The 16,268-nt window shown below is 36.3% G+C and overlaps 1 protein-coding gene across 7 annotated transcripts in view; it reads left to right on the top strand.

Moving 5' to 3' along the window:
- The window catches only part of LOC135161407 (rho GTPase-activating protein 23), a 121,039-nt gene that overhangs the window by 55,914 nt on the left and 48,857 nt on the right, over nt 1-16,268 (top strand). Inside the window, exon 1 of one of the 7 annotated variants that reach the window (XM_064118946.1) lies at nt 12,279-13,089. The exons of the other annotated variants lie outside the window; for them this stretch is intronic. The gene's annotated coding sequence lies outside the window, so the exon portion shown is untranslated. Of the gene's footprint in view, nt 1-12,278; nt 13,090-16,268 lie in introns of those variants that run through there. 7 annotated transcript variants of the gene reach the window in all.

Here is a 16,268-nt window from a genome sequence, read left to right on the forward strand (position 1 = left end):
CCCTGAGATTCGTTCAACCCTTCCCGTAATCGGAAGGGGTTGGTTTTCCTTTGTGGTCCAAACCTCTGGGCTGGTGGCCGGGGGCGAGCAATTGCCACTGTGCGACTACCCCTTTGCCGTCACATTTTTTTTCAACTGAAGGGACGTTGACGGAGGCCGTCGCGCGAATGCCGGAGGTACCCAGACACCGGTAAATGTTTTATTTAAGGGGTAAAGTGGAGAACAGGTTTTTTTTTTCTCTTTGTTCGATTGGAAGGCGAATCAATACTGGGACATGATATGATATAACGATCTGTGAAGGGGCTTTCCTTGCTTTCTGGGCATAAATTCATGTTCCTGTGATGGAAAATTCTGTAAAAATTATGTGCCACTTCCGTAATCTGCCAGTCAAAAAAATATTCGGTAAAAATTACGGAACAGTCACGCGCTTTTTTAGTGAGGTTCCAGGAAAAAAGTCCAAAACGTACCAGAAAAAGTATGGAACGTTCAGGGAAAAAATGCGTTACTGTTCCCTAATTTTTACCGAATATTGGTTTGACTGGCAGATTACGGAACAGACACGTCATTTTTCAAGAATTTTTCTCTCTGTGGGAGGCCCAGCGTGGAAGCCATGTTGATTCCATCGTTGAATCCTAGATTGATCCAACTTGAGCTGTAGATGCTCCTTCGAATCTCAATCCAATCTTGAAATAGTCTGGTTCTTCCAGGTCCTCCAGGACCAGGATAGCATGCAGCTTCATTTCATTGTCGACTCCAAGACTGATTCAAACCCAGACGTTAATGTTCCATTCACCCCATCTAATTATTAGGTTCCTAAATTACGTACCGCAATGTACCCAATTATATTCCACTAAAATACTTCAAGGAGTTATCAATAATAATTAATTATCAAGGAACAATCGGGCAATTGAATCCTGTGTTGATCGAACTTGAACTGCATATGCTCCTTCGAATCTCAATCCAATCTTGAAAGAGTCTTGTTCTTCCAGGTCCTCCAGGACCAGGATCCCATGAAGCTTCATTTCATTGTCGACTCCAAGACTGATTCAAACCCAGACGTTAATGTTCCATTCAGCCCATATAATTATTAGGTTCATAAATAACCTACCTCAACTTACCCAAATATATTCCACTAAAATACTTCCAGGAGTTATCAATGATAATTAATTATTCGGGAATAATCGGACGATTCGAAGGATTCATCGAGGATTGTCTGTAGAGCCTCCATCGAGACCGTTTATCCAAACTTGTCCATTAGCACCTGGTTATCGAAACCAAAAAAATCCCCCATTCATTCCTCGACGTCTCCTCCAGTCTATTTTAATTCCGCATTTCTTTAATTTCGAGACAGATGGGGAAGTAAAAGGTCACGATTGTTCAAGTGATAACAAGATATATTGGGAAGTAAGGTGAGGCCCATCGTGTGTGCCACTTGAATTTCTATTTTTGTACGAGAGCCCGCTGGAAGGGGTGTGTATGTGTGGCAACAGGGAGACAAGGGTGACGGGTTTGGGGTAGAAAGGCAGAAAGACTCGGATACACGCACACAAGAAACCATTTAATGTCTGCACGCAATCGCATCCTGGGACGTTTCGACCTCAATTCTTCGTTTTATCTCTGGATTTTTTTTTCTCACGTGCAATCGAATTTCAACGAGATAAATAAAAATAATGGGGATAATTGGTATTTAATTACCGTAGGGTGTAACTAATAATTGAAGATGAGACGAACGTTCATTTTACAATTGAATGGGGTCAAACGGGGGGCGGGTTTGATTTGTGAATTTTTTAAATCGGTTTTCATCCGTTTTAATGAATAATGATATTAAAATAGAGCATATATCAATAAATAACAATTGTGATAAGCGGATGAAATTCACTGCTAACTAATAACAATGAATGATAAAAAAATTATATAAATTTAAAAAGTTAATAGAGGATGAAATGGAATTTTGACAGAAATTGCGGTTAAATATTGACGTGAACATTAACGAGAAAAATAATGAGGTAATTAAATTGTTTTGCATGACATGCTGAGTGCAATAAAATAACATTTCCTTACCAATTCATGATATATTTGTAATTATGATTTGTGAAATGAAAATAATGAAGAAGTATAATTGAAACATTTTGATTGGACCAAAAATCGCCCCCTTCGTAATAACAACAAACAAAAATATATCTCAATTAACCGTCACTTCAATTATAATGTCGGGATATTATAGTTGGAGACACACCCCTCTTTATTCCCCTTTAAAAAAACATATCGTCTTATTCCCACTGTTTGCACAGCCACCCCTCCACTCCTACCCTCGTTGAAACCCACGACACGTCGATATGCATATGCAGCACTTCAAATATGGGGTGCGATTAAATGACCCTTGAGTAGACAATCAATTTTAGAATTTATTCTGGGAATCAATACTTATTGGAATTGGTGAGAGCGGGATGTCATTGTGTGATGGAAATTTATGTTAATATTTATTTTGCATAACTTTAAATAAATTCGTTGTATTAAGTAAAATTTTAGAGAAATTTCTCGACTTAGTGGTTTTTCAAAATAAAAAATTCCGAACTTTTCAGCAAATTTTGAGTCGTTAGCGGATCACTTTCTCGTTCTGTTCCGCAAAATTTTTTAATCGCTGCTAAGAAAAAAATTACGAAATCATATTCGATAATTTTTGCAAATTGAAATGTTTAGAAAAATAAATAAATTATTCGGAGTTTTCCCAAACGCAGAATTTACGTAGTTATTTTTACATTTTTTGTTTTGATAATTTTTTAAATAATTTCGCCATCTCCGTTCACATTTGATGGCACGTCGTGGGGAGAGTGGAAGGAAAATAATCGAAGGTGATCTTGAAGTCCTCTCACATTGTTCCAGAATCCATTGATTTTCTATCAACTTTCACCTACTCTAGTTTTTTTTACCTCCGCGGGCTGGAACGTATCAATAAGGGTTCGATTGTAGTCAATTATCTGACCGTCACGTGGTGAATCGTAGGCAGTAATGAGGTAGAAGGCAATGCCAATTGGATATTTTCGCTGAAGGAATGGATTGAAGAGAAATTAAATTATATTTTCATTCGATTCGTCGTTCGAAGGGGAAAATAAACAGAGGAAAGAGCATTACGATTCAAAAATTCACGTGTTAGATCTTTCTATCATTTAGATCGCTCAGAAAAATGTCTAAATTTATCAAATTATTCTGAGAATATCTCGAAACATATCAGGTTCAGAGAAAAATGTCCCTAAATATTTTTTCAAAATATTGTATTTTTTTCTCTAATTTCCCTCGTTAATGACTTGTTCACAAATTAGATTTGGTTTCATCATTTTCCATTTTTATTGATCATCTTGATAAAATGAAATAAAACTAAAAATTGTAAATAGTATTATGTATTATGTTTCTGATTAGTATTGCCTTACGGCACGAGAATTACAAATTAAATTGGCAGTAAAATATATCGAAATTGATGAAAAATTCATGTTTTCCAATCTAAATTCATTGCTTCCCAATTTTTTAAATAACTCTCACCATAAAACCCAATAACTCCGCAACTGATAGATTTATGAAAAATAAAAACATAAAAAACACGTTAATACCCCATAAAATTCCCCTAAAAAATGCCCTTCAACAAAATCCGCCGGCTAAAAAATGCTGGAAATAAAACAATAAACCACCAGCGCCCTCTCAAAAAAATTCCATTCCCCATAAAATCCTATTTCCATCTTGCCTCCCCTCACCTCCCACCCCTTAACAAAAGTATCGTCTCAGTCAGCGCCCGTGGAATTTCCCGATTTTTCAATAAACTGAGGGGGAAAAAAAACTCACTCCGTAGTAACGATAACCGTCAGAGAGATTTTGGTTAAATAAACCAAAAATCAAAAATAGTCCAGACGCGTTTGAACGTGTGGGAGTGATAACGCCCCCGTTTCTCCCCTCTCCCTTTCTCACTAACACTCACAGACTGAGTTTTACCGTCTGGTAAATGGGTGATTTTTCAATCAAATGAGAAGAACTACCCGCGGAAAAGAGAAGAGGGTTATGAAAAAAAAATATATACTCACGTGCAAACAAACTGCTCGTAATCGCCCACTCGTGTCGGCATATGAACGAGGTCTTTCCCCGAAGAATTGTTATTTTGGGGAACAAACGTCAGACGATTTAAATTTTTTTTAAACAATAGCAGAAATAGGAATTGATTTTGTTAATATTGGGGGATAAGAAAAAATTGATGAATTTTTTTTAATAGGCATTGTTGAGAATTTTGGAATAAACTATCGAAACTACAGAGGTCCTTTGTATTAGTGAGTGCAACGTATATTATGTAAGGAAAAATTTTTGGACAATGGATAAAACTATTGATAGTCAATCAACAGTTTTATTTCCACTGAAATAAAACTGTTGATTCCAAACTACAATTTGGATTTGAAAAAAATCCACGAGAGAATCGCATAGAAACCCAAATTTTTGGGAATTAAAAATTCAAATTCTATTGTTAATATAATATACAGTATATGTGTAATATATAATATTGATAATTAAATTTTTTATGGGAATAAAGGCGCTCATTAATTATTTTCTAGAGCAGAAAAAAACGTTGAGGTGAATGAAAAATTATTGAATAGTCACATTTGATTGAAACGTTTTATTCCTTCGCGTGACAATGTTATAATTAATTTAGTTCACGACAACAGCCCTCCGGTATGTTTATCAATATCATTTGCAGCACTGGGGAATTGGAAGGGTACGTTTAACTGGGGATAACAGTTCAAAGGGGTTAACGAGTGAAACGTGGGTATAACTGTACACCGAGCCACTCGCAACAGATTCATCCAGCATAACCGAATGTTGTAAAAAAATGAGATGAATAGCAGCCGGAAGGGGAAATTCGCCGTGTCCGAGAGTGAATGAACAAAAGACTTTTGGTGGAGTTTCTCGTTTTGCGACAGCTCGGCCGTTTATTTTGCGCTCTAATTGTTATTCACTTTTTTTCAATTAGACATGTTCACGCGCTACTCAATTCCATCAGCAAACACCACACGATTATCGGAGTAATGAGTTTTTATTTAACGTGAATATGCAAAAAAAATTTAATGAAAAATTTTATTTCACATTTTTTTCTTCCATTTTTATTTACATAATTTTTTACATTTATTTACCTCTTTCCAGAGAAGTGTTAAAAATCCTCTGAATAATCCTTTTGATATTTTTTTATTATCAAGAGCTAATTTTCCGAAATTTTCCAAGAAAATTTTGTAAAATTCCCCAGTAATCAAAATAAAATATATTTTTATACTCACGAGGATAAAAAACTTGTAAACAAGAAAAAGTAAACTTCACCGCTGAATTAAAATTCATTCATTCATTTATTCACTCAATAATTGTTTCAAAGTCTTCTCCACTCCAATAAAATAAATTGCCCATTGATGTATACTATAGTACTTCCATCCATAAATTTATCTCACCGTCGAGCGAATTACATGAAACTCAATAAACTCAATTGTACATCAACTCCAAATCCCATTAATTTCTTCCCCTCCCTCGTTTCTCTTGTAAATCCGTGACCGACGATTATTACGATAAATTAACGCCAGAGAGAAGGTGCACCACTCGATAACTCGTGTACACGGATTGAAAAAAAAAAAATCAAAGTGGGAGCGTTTCAACGATTTACGGTCCACGAACAAACTTACCACCGATATTCAAAGGTGGCTCTCCTCTCCCCCCAACACCATCCCCGCCACCCCCTCGCAGTACATCCTCATGTCTTTTGTATATAAAACACAGTTGAAGAAAAGGTCGAGCTGAGGATCTCCAGCTGTCTGCATTGCAAAGGCTCTTTGATCTAGTCCAAGAGATCGTGCCTCAAACTGTACACACGTCTTCTATGACTTTGAGTGCAGATAGTCCGTGAAAAATATTTTATTCCCTCGGATTTGAGTCATTGCGCGCACTGAAAACCAACAAAAAGTCACGAATTCCTTTTTATCGTGTTTTTTTATATTTCCGTTATTACGTTACAGATAAAAAATAAGGAAAAATGAGTGAACTATTGCGTTGTGAATTTTTTTTTGACGTACGTTGTTGAGAAAAAAAATTCCATTTTAGTTATGGTTGAACTGGTAATTCTTCGGAAAATAATCTGTGGTATTTGTTTGGACAAGAGGAAATTATGAAGTAAGATGTTTTTTTTTAAACAATTGGTTATTTTTAATCTTTAAAAATTTGACGATTTCGGTATTTCACTGGGGTTTATACTAAAATCTTAATTGAATTCTAAATTACGTGCATTTTTCATTTAATTTTAAATTTTTTTAATTATTAATAGAGAGTTTATGAGAAGGGGAATCCAGGAGAGAAAAAAATTAAAACCCTTTTTTTTGAAAATTATAATTCAATATATTATAATATTCTTTGATATGGGGCCAAAATATATATTTAGGCATTAAATTAACAATTCAATAAAATTTATTATAATTATAAAAAAACTAATTGTGACTTTAAATGGAATTAAATATACAGATATTTAATTTATTTTAACAATACATAAATTTTTAATTACAAGTAAAATAAATTTTATTAAATGATAAGTATAACGCATAATATATGTTACATATACATTATGTATATTGTCCACATTATATACATAATACAATAACATCAAAACTAAATGGTGACACACAACGTTTTTTATTAAAAAAAAAATTGTGAAAAATCTCTTTTCATTAGTCCATAACTTTTACAACCAATCATTAGCCCCCGGTTAAGGCCCAATTGGAATAATTTGAAAATCGATACACAACTCAAAACTTCCATTCCAAATTGCAACCAAAAAATTATTTGACAGTTACCAAACCCAATTACCGCCCTTCGTTTATTGTTTCCGTGGATTCGTAATTACGTTTCATCCTAATAAGCCATTATTTCAACAGTTTATTTATCCTCGCTATTTACGATCACGTGACCCTCTTCAACGGGGTCTTAAACCGCGAAAAAGAAATGAACAGAATGAATCTAGCTGCAGGTAAACGGAAGTGATCTGGAATGAGTTACGCGAGGATTTTCACTCAATCACCTGTCAATTATCCACGGCTTTTAACGTTTTACGATTCCATCAATTTCAACAATTTTCTAAAGTTCTTAAGACCCATTTCCTCACCCCACATTTACCCACAATTCCCATTCTCGTTCCTAGATAGAATAAATATTTCAAGACATGACAATAGAATTACACCTCTGTGGATTCGTCAAGAGTCAGGTGAATTGCCATTTAATCCCCTCCCCTCCATTTGCCCACCATATCGAGGACTATAATTTATCGGTGAAATTATTGTTGTTATGTAAACATGAGGCATTGAATTTACCGCATGGTTGAGGATTAAAAAACCTCAAATTCAGCTGATAAACCCGTTTCAACCCCCAACGTAAAAAGCCAGAGTGAATTGTGTGAATGTGAAGTTGTGGTTTTTCTCCTTTTTTTTTCACTTGTTTTTGTTTTTGTTATTCAACAGTAATATGCAAGTGCTTTCACGTTTGATCGTTTTCTTTCGCCACTCTGCACTGCCGATTAATTATTCCTCTGGCGTATTGCGCACGCCAGAGTCTACTCGAGAGATTATTAATTTATCGCTACCAACGCGAAAGGGAAGTCCTTTTTTTAAATAATTTTTACATTTTTTACGATTCGTCACTCGCGATTTGACAGCTGAATAGATCGACTCATTTTTTATCGATATATTCCACTGAATTCAATTTTTATTCCGTCGAACAATTTCCCAACAATTTTATTCGGTTCAATTCTAGTAAATTGCATAACTCGTTGTTTTTTTTTTCAACTTCTGTCAGACTTCATTTTTTTGTTTATAATTTTTTATGATTTGATTGTTGCGTAAATAAACATATAATTAATATTCTTGATCTCTCATTCATCGTCTGCTCACATAATAATATACTACTGTCTCTCTCCCTCGATACATTTTGATGGATTTTTAATTATCTTTTTTCACGAAACTTTCTTCCAATTACACTTTTTACGCTGAACTATTTCCCAACCACTTTATTACCTCCCGTTTTATTGACTCCAATAGTTTATTGCTTTTCAACATTTTTTCATTTCCTCAAATAAAAAGGTATGAATTTTCAATCAAAAAAATCGGGAAACGTCAGGAAAGCGAACAGTCAATAAAAATTCTAATCAAATTTTTACTGTCAAGAGATAACTTCCGGAAATATTTTTTAAAAATTCAAAAATATCTCCAATCATATTTACAAAATGACGATATTTTTTTTTACTCAAGAATATAAATAACTGCAAATAGGAGACTCCAGCGATCAATTAAAATTACTTTATTCATTCAATAATTGTTTCAGTCTTCTCCACTTCAATAAAATAAATTGCCCATAAAAAAATTATGAACTTTCAACGAGATAAAAAAACATCTGGAGACCTCTGTGAACCGGACAGTTAATAAAAATACTCTGGATTATTTGCCAGTCGTCATATTGCATTTTACGAGAAAACTTTTCAAATAATCCTCTTTTATCCTAAACAAATTTCCCAACAACTTTGTTCACCATTCCATTGACTCTCTCAACTTGTGCTTTTGAGTTGACACAACTTGTGATCTAGATATCCCAATGCTTTCAACCGAACATCCCCATCCCCTTCCTCACCCCCTCGATGACGCAAAACCGTCCAACTAAAAGGCCGAACGATATGCATGTGTTGACAATACGTGTTTAGAGAACAACTGGGATGTTTCTAGGTCGACCAGCAGTCACTTTTGTGATAATGCCCAGTTGTGCTGTACCTGAAGTTCTCCCTTTCAGTTTCATTTGGTCTCATGCAATCCAAGGTGACGTCCTTCGTCGACTCCCCCTTGGATAATTTAACGAAGAAAAAAATACTCGGGCGCTATTAAGGAGTTGCTGCTGGGATCCGCTGATTTTTCATGTTTTTTATAAATTTTTGGAAAATCATGGATCAGATGGGCATGAAAAAATCAACCACAACAGCATTTATAGGTTTTTCCCCTATTCACTAAATGAAAAATTTTCGTAGTTGTGTGTTACGCTAATATATTACACTATAATTTGAATTTTTCAATAAAAAAAAACTTTTTATTTTTTGTTAGTGAAGAGAGTTTTTAGTTTCTTTTCTCTAGAATTTTATATCAGTACATTTTCCACAATCTAAACTAAGATCTCATCCCCTAATTTCATAAATTTATGGGGAAATTTCGTAAATCTTTGAAAAAGTTTACTGAGAAAATGGGAAAATTGGTTCACGATAACCAAACTTTGTGGATCATTAAATAATAATAATAATACTTAAAACTGTTATATTTTTTTTCACGTGTATATCTCTTCCCCTGCGATGCCATGGGACCGACTTTTTTCCCGACTGTACCGCATTCGCGCGGGGGTCAGTGAAACCATGGAAGACCCCAACCGTACAGTCGGTCGATCGTGCAGTGTCCTACTATACCTTTCTGTCACACAGACACTCCTACACCCGTTGATTACTCTCAGCAATTTTATTAACGAGTGGTGCTCCTAAGCCGTCATCCCTCCCAGTACTACCCCAACGCAACGGTCCTTAGCTTCGATATTCGTCGGAGTAATCACTTACTCGGCTAATCATTACTGTCGGTTATTTTTTCACGTTAAACGCAACCGTATCTCTGAGGTGGTGTTTCTGGTGAATTTGAGAGTGAATTTCTGTGGTATCTGGTAGCTCAGTCAGTAAAGTGTTATTCCAGAGGACCATGTTTTAATATGTCCAAAAATTAGTACATATAAAATATAATTTTATATAATAAGTCCCTCGAAGTATGATAAGGTTTTATATAATAAATCCCTCGGGTTGACAATCGTATCCTAAAATTATGTAAAAGCCATATCGCTAAGGCATCTAGTCTAGTATTAAAGTAGAATTCAACGGCTTAATTGGTGGACCATTTTATTATCTCCAGAAGAACTTCTCCTGACTTTTACTTCTCCTGAAATTTTCACTTATCTCGATGCAAATGGGTACACGAAGAGAAAAGTGTGAAAAATTACTGTACCAGGCACTAGAATCGAGGTCCAACATGCTAGAATACTGAAATCTATTTCACTCACACTTCAAAATTCCTATCAATACCATAAATTTTATAATAGCTTTAGTAATTAATGATATGTGGCTTCGTAAAATTGACAAAACATCACTATAAAATTTGAAGGTCTATCATTTTTTACGATTTGTACGATGCATTTGTACGATTAACTTTAACTCGGAGTATTGTTAGACCCAACTTCAAGGCAAATACTCATCGGCTCCGACCGGTTTTGTTATTCACTTCCAACTCCAGAGACACTTTCATTCTCAACTTGTGGATGAATCGGTTTGACTTGTAATTTCCAATTCTCCTCTTGTTATTCGTATGTTAATAAATCTCCAGGGGTGATATAAATCCGTAATAATTCGAAAAGACAAGGGGCAGACGTGACAGGAGCGAATGTGTCAGTCGAAAAAAAGAAATTAACATCTGATGGGTTCGGTGAACCCCCTTACCCGCCCCCCTCTATCTCGCAGGGGGGAACTCTCGTCTCGTCCAAAATCTTCACTTCGGAGAATTTGATTAGACCGCAGACAGTCTCGCGTAGAAAAATATCTTAAGAATATTGTTGAGAAGTGTTTGAATGCATCTCTTCATTATTAGATCATGAAAAATAGCTTTTTTTTTTTGGTGACCTTGAAATATCGTTGGATGATTAATTCGATAATTCGGTAGCGAAGAGATAAGTCGAGATAATTTTATTTGGATGTCACTAGTGATTTTGAGTGATATCAAATTTTTTTGGGTTGACCTCGATTTTCTGGAGTTGAATCAGAACGTAAAACATAAAAATAAAAAAAAAAATAATTAATTAATAAATTTATAAATTTAATAAATAATAGAATTGTAAAATATAAATTAATGTCGAACCGATGAGCATTGTTTGTTTGGCGAGGGGCAGGGGAGGGGAGCACTTGGGGCGGTTGAATCGATCGAGTTGGGGAGACTCGGGTTTTATTTGAAATTGCGATCAAGGATAAATGGGAATTATGAAGGAGGTGAATTAACGAGGCAAATGTGTTGCTGGGGGTCTTGTAAATAAATGGGTGTGCGCAAGGTTCCAAGGGGGGTGGGAAGGGGGTTCACAAACGTGTGTGGCGCGCCTTTTCCAGTATTGACCCACTGAACTATCTTGAAGGTATACGCGAGATGAATAATGATGATTTATTACTCAATGATTTTGTTTTCGGGGTTTTCTTTCAGTTTGTTAATTGTTTCTTGAGGATATCTCTGCTTAGAGTGGATTTAGGGGTAAATGGTGGGGGAATTTTATTTTGAGAATTGCAGTTTATAGAAATGAAAATTATTCTGTTGTCTTACAATGTCGGTGCAAACTACAAATCAGAGGAACATTAGTATGTGTAGGGAAATTTCTTTATCGACCTCGAAGACATAGAAATCTAATGGGAGGTGGGAGAAGATGGCCGCTAAATGGCTGATGCAGGACGCCCGATGACGGCGTCCAACGTCGGCAGTAATCGGATATTCTCGGCGCTCATCGTTAACCAATCATAATGAGTTATCGAAAAATTGCTGTGCGGCCCAGTAAACAATGGAAGAAGACCCAATAAAATAAAATGATTTAGATAGGAATTTTTAAAAGATTTCCATCAATTTTTCATTTACTCTCAAATAAACAATGATAACCCTTCAAATTTTATAGTGCTGTTTAGTAAATTTTACACAGCCACATATCATTAATTACAAAATCTCTACTTACCAATTTTTTATGTGTAAATACACGACATTCCAGTATTTCTGTATTTTACCCCTCCATTGTAGTAATTTCCGGCACAGTAATTTTTCACCGACTTTTCTTTTTGTCCACCGACCACCACGCCATCCACCCGCCTATTGAATTTTTCACTCCGCATATTCCGAAAATAATTCTCCGGAAAATGTTGAGTGATTTACTGGCATTATAACTGTGATCCGTGGAAAAAAACCGTCTTGCCAAACATTGAGTCTGTCTGGGCTCGATCGAGAGCACATCTCGACGGAGTGAATCCCACCTCGATAGACTCGACGATAGACAGAGAGACGGGGAAAAATTCATGAGGACAGGTACATAAACGCACTAGTGGATCTGCCACTAAAATCCCACTCTTTTGCCCGAAACGTGTGTCTTATATATTTTTTTTTTTTTACAATTTTCTCACTCACTTCTCCCGCCGCTATTCCACCTTCCACTACTTTATGCTCTCGACGTGCTATCCGGCCTGGCCTGGCGCATATCGTGGGACAGTATCGCGCCGACTGCCGTGCAGTACGTGTCGATGTATTCAATGTTTATTCATTTCGATTTATCTGGAGTTGATAACTGTGACGTTGGTGCATCGATAACAATCGGGAGACCGACATTTTCCCCCGACAGCCGCTAATTCTATCAGAATTATTCACCACATTTCCCCCGAAAAATTACTCAAAAAACCCCTAAACCGGAGTAACACGAGTAATCAGTGATTAATAACGGGAACAATCAATTTGTCATTTCCCCTGAACTGAAATAAATCACTGGAAACCTCGAGATATCGAATTATCACTCGCTATTTCACTGAGTAATTTTAATTAAAATTCTGCAAATAACGCAATCCAACAAATTGCTAAATTACCTTCATCAATAAATCGTAATGCAGACTTATTCATTCGCAAAATACTCCAGTCACTGACGTTGAACAAAAATAAATGAAAATTCTTGTTAAAAGTACAATCAAACGATTAAATAAATTCAACGTATCGTGAATTAAGTCAACAACTCTATTGACGTGACATTACACATATTCTACACCTCGATGTGCGGTTAAATATTATTTTTAATGAAAATAAAATAACTACACAATGTGTCAGTGGATTTGATGTTAACTGGTGACAGGTACTCCAGAGGATTATTTCTTCCTTTTTTTGCATTCGATATAATCCCGAGATATTCGCAAACGACTTCTTGGATTTTAAAACATTAAACTTCACGGACGATTAATTCCCGGTGAGTGTTTGTGTTCATTTCATCGTTTGGCTGGTGCCACCGAGTTCTTCTTCAATATTTTTTTTCCTCATTTTTTGCGGTTTTTATTTACTTTTCTTTTTCACTCTTATCAGAGACAGAAATGTGTGCAGTAAATCGCGCAACTGGTGGACGCGACAATCGCAATGGAAAATTGAATAAAATTAAGTGGAGAGATATTTCGTGTATTTTCTTATCGAAGGGGGAAGGAGGGTGTTAAATGGCTTCGGTGCACGGCATCCGGCGATTTTCAGAGGGTAAATCTCTCCGTGAAACATCGTCACCTCGCGGGTTTCGCTATTTCCTTTTGTTTCAGTTTATTTAATGGGTTATGTAACGCCTTATATCGTGCACTGCAGTTGTGGTGATAAACATTCTTTCGTCGGTTTATTGGAAAAATTGAGGGAGGGAGGAGGTGATAGTGATTGGGTTCTAGATTTTTTTGATGTTTGATTGGAGGAAATCGATTATTATGTGCGTTATTTGTTTTATTCGGCATTTTTGGGAGACTGGGACACTATTTTTGCGGTCCTAAGTTTATATTTGGGGGATTAGGGGATGAACATGGCTTTTATTTCTACTGTTTCATCGGCACAATTTTTCAATAATCAAAATCAATTGGGATTTTGTGGAGAAAAACGAAAAAACTCGAAATTTTAGTTTAATTATTTAATAAGAGTTCATGGAATATATTCTCCACTTATTGGACAATGGAATCGTATTTTTGCGGTTTAAAGTTAATATTTACGCAATTGGATGATGAATATGGTATTTTTTTTGCTGTTTTACCGATTCAATTTTTTTTATAGAAAAAAAGACATAATTTAATGAAAAAAAATCGAAAAAACTCGAAATTTTAGGTTAGCGACCCAACAAAAATGAATAATAATAATCAAAAAAATCATAGAAAGATACTCTCAATGACTTTTCATTGATCAATACTTCAAAATTCGTAATTCCTTGAATCTACTGAAATTTGAAATTTTATAATAAAAAAAAAAAAATCTTCATTCGACACCAACTAAAACTTGAAACAGTTTTTTCCTCTTGAATTGCGTCAAATTCTCGTCAATTAGGAATTAAAAACGCACATTCTGATTTATATTTCCGACTCATAATGACTTCACGTTTTTTTTTAATACGGAAGGGGCAACCCTGACGCAACAAATGCCCATAAAACTCGAGTAGAAAACTAGGGGGAGGGGGATGGAGGGGGTGTGTGGAATAGTGGTATTTATTTTTGGTACACTGACACAGAGAGCACGCGAAAATAGACAATTTTTCGATTAATTTGAAGTGGAGAATTTCAACGTGAATTGGATATGTGAAAAATAGGGCGGAGGTATGAAATAAAGCGGAAGGGAATCGTCACGCTCGCAAGCGCGTTACAAACGAACCGTCAACTGGTGGACTCTATGCTGTAGAGTGAGACGAGCTTTTCTGATGGGCGAGACGTGCGTGTTGGAACGCGAAGGTCGAGAAATTGATGAAAATTAATGGGGACAATGCGCGGGTGAATTCTCATATCCACAAATTTAATCGGTGATATGGACTGTATGTGGGGACTCCCTCACGAGTTCATCCACAGAAAAAGAATATCGAGAAAAATCTGAAAATTAAATAGATAATAAACTGATTATTTTTTTTCACTTTAAAATTGCGCATTCCGAAATTTGCTGCTTCGAAATTTCATGAGTTCAGTGGCAGAAAAAAATTTGGACATTAAATATAAAACGGATTTGTCATTTTTCGTTTATTTGGGTCATTTTGGAATTGGATCCTCCAAAATTAATTGAAAGGAAACTAAGACGTTGTAAAATGAGCCTAAACCCCTTGAACCGTTTTGTAGAATAACCAAAAAAGTAAAAGAAAATGGAAAAAACTCTCCATCGAAATAAACGACGAAATATTAAATCAGTTTTCCTGCAAAAACGACCTTTTCCTCAAAAAATCTCCCCTGAAATCATCCGAAAAATTCATAATTAAATCAAGAAATGCTGATGGCCTTAATCAGTCCACATCTCTGACTGCATTCCGCCTGATAAACTCCCCAATCTCACTCCCCCCCAATCACTTGTCATGCCACCTCCAACATTAACTCAAAGACAAAAACTCTAATTAACAGGAAATAAACGCGGAAATTTATGTACACTAACGATATTTACGTGTCGAGGTCAGCCACAAAATTGATAATGAAATATCTGTTCGCTAAATTTAATCGAAAACCCGTAGATCGTTGCGCAACACGTACATACGTCTGTTTACCAGCCCTGTCAAGCACCTTCTGTTGAACGCGGCTGCAAAGGCCCCCGGTGAGAATTGAGTGGCATCCGTCAACCTGGGAAATTACATCTCAAATCGATCACAATTCTCGTTCATTCTGCCCTCCACCGTTTGATTTTTCCTGAAATTCGTTCTTTCCACCCGAAGCAAAAAAAAAATTCGTCAGAAGTGAGCAAATATGAGACCGCCAGATGTCGAAAAATGTCTTCCTCTTTCACAACATTTCTGACGTTAACGTTTGACAGAAAGATTTTAAAAAATAATCTCACTCGTTTCAATCGCGGGCCTTGTACATTTTATTATAAACAATGACCCGAGTCTGCCAGTTCCTACAATGTACTATCCCCCCCCCCTCCTCAATCTCCGCTCATCGCCCCTAGGGAGTTGCGCCGCCTCCCTCGCTCGCTTCGCTCTCCTCTCCACCAATCCGCTCGCTTCGCTCTCCCCTCCCCCAATCCGCTCGTTTCGCTCGCTCCCCCACCCCCATTCCGCTCGTTTTGCTCGTTTCGCTCGCTCCCCCTCCTCCTTACAACGTTGTAGGTATTTTTTTTCTCTCGTTCTCTCCGACTAAGAGAAAAAAAAATGCATAGGAGCGCAGGCGTAAGACCATCATCTGGATTCCCTATGGTTGATTCTCTCGGTAAAATGTACGAGAGAGACAATTTAAAATATTGTTCCGTACTCGAACTTTCCGCTCGACTCGTTACGGCCGCGCTTTACGAGCTCTGCTTCCTACGGACGGCAATTCTGTATCGATCGATCCTCCTCGAGGCTGTCTCGACCTACTTCTCATCCACCATATAAACTCAACCAGTATTTTGTCTGATGATTCTTGCATTTTAAATCTTCTTTAAATGCTGACAAAATCGAGGGACGCG

The sequence above is a fragment of the Diachasmimorpha longicaudata genome, chromosome 4, assembly GCF_034640455.1.
Source record: "Diachasmimorpha longicaudata isolate KC_UGA_2023 chromosome 4, iyDiaLong2, whole genome shotgun sequence".
In the NCBI taxonomy this organism is placed as follows: domain Eukaryota; kingdom Metazoa; phylum Arthropoda; class Insecta; order Hymenoptera; family Braconidae; genus Diachasmimorpha; species Diachasmimorpha longicaudata.